The following is a 6,284-nucleotide window of genomic DNA, read 5'->3' on the forward strand; positions in this document are numbered from 1 at the left end:
CCTCCCCGGGTCGGATCACCTTGGGCCTCGCCTGCGTACACCACACCGTCCCTCGTTTACACTCCGGGTCCAGCCCTTGGGAGGCAACCCCTTCTGCGAACACTGCTCGAAACACTGGATGCACCGAGAGGGTCTCCAGAAAGTCTTCCCCCCCTTTCTCCTTACAAGCTCCCAGGAGCCGTCGCACAACGGGGGAGTTAGTCCCCACCAGGAGGGCAGCACCACCGGTTTCCACCGGGTCAGGACACACCAACACCAACGTCTCAATAGCTTCCGACACTCCCACATCGCCCTCCGAGAACTCCAATCTCACCGATAGGTACCCATCATACGGGTAGTCACCCTCGCTCACACCCCAAATCTGCAGGGCGTCAAATGGTGTTACGGGCAAATGCTTTAGATATTGATTGTAGAAAGACCGGTACAATAAGGTCACCTGCGATCCAGTATCAAGAACGGCTTTTGCGTAAATTCCCTCTATAGGTAGACCCACTCTGGCACGGGGTCCTACCAGCCCATCCGGAATAGATGCGTGGGCACCCGGTGGTCTTCCGGCTGATCTCTGGGAACGTGTTCCTCCAGAGGCTCCAGTCCGTTCCCTCACTGAGCCTCTCCTAAGTTTCCCCACACCTCTCCCTCTCCCATAGGGGGGCTTGTCCTCCGCGGGAATCCTTGTCTCTCACAATCCCACCTAAAGTGTCCCTCCTCTCCACAGCTATAGCACACCCTCGGCCTTCCACAGTCCCGCCTGAAATGCCCCTCTTTCCCACAGTTAAAGTACACGCTGCCTGCCGCCCCTCCTCTCCCAGGAGGGCTCCCGCTCCCAACCCACTGCACTGATCGCCCCTGAGAGTAGGTACCTCCCCTGTCCCTCCCCTCCAAAGGGGGTTCCCTACTCCCCAGGGGATTGTCATTCCTCCACCCAGCCACCACTTCCTGTATCGCTGAGGATCGCTCCCGTAGGCCCGCGCACCTTTTCTGCCCCAACGCTCTCTCTTCCTCTCGCACCTCTCTAATCAGTTGCCCGAAGGATGGAGGGGGACCTTTCCTATAAGCCTGCCGGATAGTCCACGCCACCTTGTCCTCCTCCAGAGAGCCACTGAATATCTGACTCATCCTCACGCTAGCCACGTCAGTCGCCTTCACTACCCCTCGGCGCCGCAGCCCCGAGAGCATCCCCTCCATCCGAAATATGTACTCGGAGAGCTTTTCCCCCTCCATTGTTCCAGGCGTTGGAACTCTGCTAAAAGCAGCCAGGGTTCCCCTGACAACCCAAACGCTCCCTCCAAAACTTCTAGGCAGTCCTCCACTGAGGCCCCAGGCTTCTCAGCTTTCAACTCCCGGACGGTTTTGGCTGCTAAACCCCTCAAACTTCCCAGCAATCGCTGCCACTTCTCCTTCTCTGAGCCTGGCCACTCCTCTAACATCAAAGACATATGCTCGATCCAGGTCTCATAGTCCAGAGTAGGCTTGGCTCCGGAGAACACCCCCAGCTTCAGCCGTGGCCTCTCGGCCACCCCCACCAGGGAGTTAAGTGCGACTGCCAGCTCCGAGGCTTCCACCCTACCTGGGGAGCGGGGCTTAGTCACAACTCCCTCCTCCCACCTCCCTTTACTAGTGCCGGGTACCTCTCTGGGGTCCGCCTCTGGCTCTAGCTCCTCCTCTGATGTCTCCTCAGCCTCATCCTTGTAGAAGTGGAGCCCCCACGGCCCCTTGATGCACCATCAATAACTCACACTGAGACGTAAGGCGAGATATCGGCTTTTATTGACTGGAAGAAGGAACCAGGAGTGAGTGTCTATCATACAATGTCCTGGAGACTGAGGCCGAGCGTCAGGCCTCAGACCTCCTTTATACAGGGGCCTGTGGGAGCCACAGGAGCAGTCAGCAGGGGCGTGTCCCGACAGGCACATAGTTCACCACATTCACCCCCCCTTCGTTTGAAAGAGTCCTCATGTGGCGAAGTTCTTACAAGTCAAGTCTATCAGGTGGTCGAATCTGTCGCTGCGATCTACGTAGCACCGGCTGTGACCGCATAGATGCCGGCAACATTGGTGATTGCACAGGGGACGGAGGTTGCGCTTGTTCTTGCCCACTAGGCGCCGGTGATCCCTCATGCATCTGCGAGGCACCTGGTATAAATGCGTATGAAACGCCCGGTATACAAGTGTCGTGAGGAGTCTGTGTAGGGCCTGGTGAGCACGGTGTCACCTCTGGTGCAGGGTTCATAGTTACCGGAGAGCCTTCAGGGTAGTGGTCTGCTGCACCTGCGGGTGCCAGGTCGCGGATGGAGTCCGTGTCCTCCCGCCCATCAGGTAAGACCACGTAAGCATACTGGGGGTTCGCATGTAGAAGGTGAACCCTCTCTACCAGCGGGGAGTATTTATTGCTCCTCACATGTTTCCGGAGCAGCACTGGCCCCGGGGACGTCAGCCAAACTGGTAGGGTGGTCCCAGTGACAGACTTCCTGGGAAAAGAGAATAGGCGTTCGTGAGGGGTGGCATTGGTGGACGTACATAACAGGGAGCGGATAGAGTGCAGTGCCTCAGGGAGGACCTCCTGCCATCGAGAGACCGGCAACCCTTTTGACTTAAGGGCTAAAAGTGTGGCCTTCCACACTGTGGCATTCTCCCGCTCCACCTGGCCATTACCCCGGGGATTATAACTCGTGGTCCGACTAGTAGCAATGCCCCTAGCTAGCAAGTACTGGTGCAGCTCCTCACTCATAAAGGAGGACCCTCTATCACTGTGGATATAGCAGGGATACCCGAACAGAGTGAAGAGCTGGCGCAGGGCGTTTATGACGGACGTGGCAGTGGTGTCGAGGCAGGGGATGGCAAAGGGGAACCGTGAGTACTCGTCGATAACACTGAGAAAATAGACATTGCGGTCAGTGGAGGGAAGGGGGCCCTTAAAGTCAACACTCAGTCGTTCAAAAGGGTGGGTGGCCTTGACAAATTGTGCCGTGTCAGGACGGTAGAAGTGCGGTTTGCACTCAGCGCAAATTCGGCAGTCCCTGGTCATCGTCCTGATGTCCTCCAGGGAGTATGGCAGGTTCCGAGCTTTCACAAAATGGTAAAATCGGGTGACCCCCGGATGGCAAAGTTGTGCATGAAGGGCGTACAGCTGGTCGAGCTGTGTGCTAGCACATGTTCCCCTGGATAGGGCATCAGGGGGCTCATTGAGTCTGCCAGGCCGGTACAGGATATCATAGGTGTAGGTGGAGAGTTCTATCCTCCACCGCAGAATCTTATCATTTTTGATTTTGCCCCGCTGTTGGTTGCTGAACAGGAACGCAACCGAGCGCTGGTCGGTCAGCACGGTGAACCTTTTGCCAGCAAGATAGTGCCTCCAGTGCCTAACAGCCTCCACTATGGCCTGGGCTTCTTTCTCCACCGCGGAGTGCGGAATTTCGGAGCCTTGGAGGGTGCGAGAAAAGAATGCTACTGGTCTGCCTTCCTGATTGAGGGTAGCAGCCAGAGCGAAATCGGAGGCATCACACTCCACTTGGAAGGGAGCGGTCTCGTCCACTGCATGCATCGTAGCTTTGGCAATGTCCGCTTTAATGCAGTCGAAGGCCGCGCAGGCCTCAGCAGAGAGGGGAAACGAGGTAGACTTGACCAGGGGGCGAGCCTTGTCTGCGTAATGGGGGACCCATTGGGCGTAATAGGAAAAAAAAACCCAGGCACCGTCTGAGGGCCTTGAGAGTGGTGGGAAGAAGGAGTTCTAACAGGGGGCGCATACGTTCAGGATCAGGGCCAATAACCCCGTTTTCCACGACATACCCAAGTATAGCAAGGCGGGTGGTTCCAAACACACACTTGTCCCTGTTATAAGTAAGGTTCAGAGTTGCGGCCACTTGGAGAAATCGTTGGAGGTTGGCGTCGTGATCTGGCCTGTCGCGACCACAGATGGTGATGTTATCCAGATAGGGAAATGTGGCCTTCAGTTGGCACTGGTCCACCATCCGGTCCATTTCCCTCTGGAAGACAGAGACACCATTCGTGACACCGAAAGGGACGCGCAGGAAGTGATAGAGCCTGCCGCCCGCCTCGAAGGCGGTGTAGGGGCGGTCCTCTGGGCAGATGGGGAGCTGGTGTTAAGCGGATTTCAGATCTATTGTCGAGTACACCTTATACTGAGCAATCTGGTTGACCATATCCGCGATGCGGGGTAGGGGGGTATGCGTCAAGCTGCGTAAACCGATTGATGGTTTGACTATAGTCCACCACCATCCTATTTTTCTGCCCAGTCCGAACAACAACCACCTGGGCCCTCCAAGGGCTGGAGCTTGGCTCAATGATCCCCTCCCTGAGCAGCCGCTGCACCTCCGACTGAATGAAGGCCCTGTCCCCCGCGCTGTACCTCCTGCTTTTGGTTGCCACAGGTTTACAGTCGGGGGTCAGGTTGGCGAACAGCGGTGGGGGAGGGACCTTGAGAGTGGAGAGGCTGCAAGTGTCAGTAGCACAGCTGTCGGCCTGGTGCTGGATGGGATGTGTGTGCCCGTGTGTGTGTGTGTGGTCATTAGCGGGGTATGTGAAGAAGTCCCACAAAACTGAGGATTCCGGACAGTGAGTGGTGGGAGGGGCCCGTCGTATACCATAGTCACACTTTCGAGACGGCTCTGGAAGTCCAGCCCCAATAGCACAGGTGCGCACAGATTAGCCATGACCAGTAGCGCAAAGTTCAGATATTCTGTGCCTTGAACCACCAATGTCGCTACACAACCCGCCCGGATGTCTGCGGACTGCGACCCAGAAGCCAGATGGAACCTCCGACTGACCGGCCGCGTTGCAAGTCCGCAGCGTTGCACTGTGTCCCGGTGAATAAAACTCCCAGTGCTGCCCGTGTCAAACAGGCATCTAGTCCTGTGCCCCTCCACCCGGATGTCCAACATGGACCTTGCAAGCTGGTGTGGGGCACTTTGGTCGAGAGTTACAGTGGCCAGAGACCCGGTAAGCATCGGAGGGCCGGGAGCGGGGCATGCTGACGTCGACAAAGATGGCCGCCCACATCCGGGGTACCCGGTAAGCATCGGAGGGTCTTGGGCGGGGCGTGCTGACGTCGACAAAGATGGCCGCCCACATCCGGGGTACCCGGTAAGCATCGGCGGGTTGGGGGCGGGGCGTACTGACGTCGACAAAGATGGCCGCCCACATCCGGGCATGCAAGATGGCGGCCCCCACGTTTCACCCGCAGCGCTGCACTCCGCTCGAGGTTGAGACTTACAGACCTTGGCGAAATGGCCCCGCTTTCCGCAGCTGGAGCAGGTCGCTTCTCGCGCTGGACAGCGATGTCGAGGATGTTTTTTATGGCCACAGAAATAACAAAGCACGAGTTTCTGACGGACCACCGCCGTGGTCGGGTTCGGGGAGCTCGTGGAATGGCGACTGGCGGCGGCGTTGGCGAATTCGCTCCCGGGAGCCGGCGGTGGGGTCTGAGGCGTCCACGAAACCGGCGGGGAATCGCGCGACTGGACAGCGTCGGCGTTATGCAAAGCAGCTTCCAGAGCGGTGGCCGTCTCGATCGCCGAGCGTAAGGTAAGATTCGAGTGTTCCAGCAGCCGCTGGCGCAGTTACACTGACCTCAGTCCCGTCACAAAGGCGTCTCGCACCAGCAGTTCCACATGCTGTTCTGCAGTGAGCGTCTTGCAGTCACAAGCTCGGACGAGTGTCTGTAGTGCTCGGAGAAACTCAGCGCACGATTCGCCAGGCCGCTGTTGCCGGGTAGCTAAACGATGTCTTGCGTAGACGGTGTTCACCGGCCGCAGGAACTGTCTTTTGAGGGCGTCCAGTGCCCCATCGTAGGTCGGCAGGTCCCGGATAATGGAGTAAACATTGGGGGTGACCCTCGAGAGTAGGATTCTGTGCATAACGGCGGGTTCAGTCGCACGAAGCTCCGCCAAGTACGATTGGAAGCATACAAGCCAGAGTTCAAAAGCGAGAGCTGCATCAGGGTCTTGAGGGTTCAAATCCAACCGGTCCGGACGCAAAACGGGTTCCATGTTGTAAAACTTCCAGTCAATAAAATTGATGCACCATCAATAACTGAGACGTAAGGCGAGATATCGGCTTTTATTGACTGGAAGAAGGAACCAGGAGTGAGTGTCTATCATACAATGTCCTGGAGACTGAGGATGAGCGTCAGGCCTCAGATCTCCTTTAAACAGGGGCCTGTGGGAGGAGCCAAAGGAGCAGTCAGCAGGTGCGAGTCCAGACAGGCACATAGTTCACCACACACACAGAAACCTTCCTCGGGGAGTAGTGAGTGAAGGGAAGCGAGAC

At 57.3% G+C, this 6,284-nt stretch overlaps 1 pseudogene; it reads right to left on the reverse strand.

The window, feature by feature from the left end:
* LOC132400529 (uncharacterized) overlaps positions 1–6,004 on the reverse strand; it is a 43,148-nt pseudogene extending 37,144 nt beyond the window's left edge.
* Between the last annotated feature and the right edge of the window lie 280 nt (positions 6,005–6,284).

The sequence above is a fragment of the Hypanus sabinus genome, chromosome 1 (genome assembly GCF_030144855.1).
Source record: "Hypanus sabinus isolate sHypSab1 chromosome 1, sHypSab1.hap1, whole genome shotgun sequence".
Lineage (NCBI taxonomy): Eukaryota > Metazoa > Chordata > Chondrichthyes > Myliobatiformes > Dasyatidae > Hypanus > Hypanus sabinus.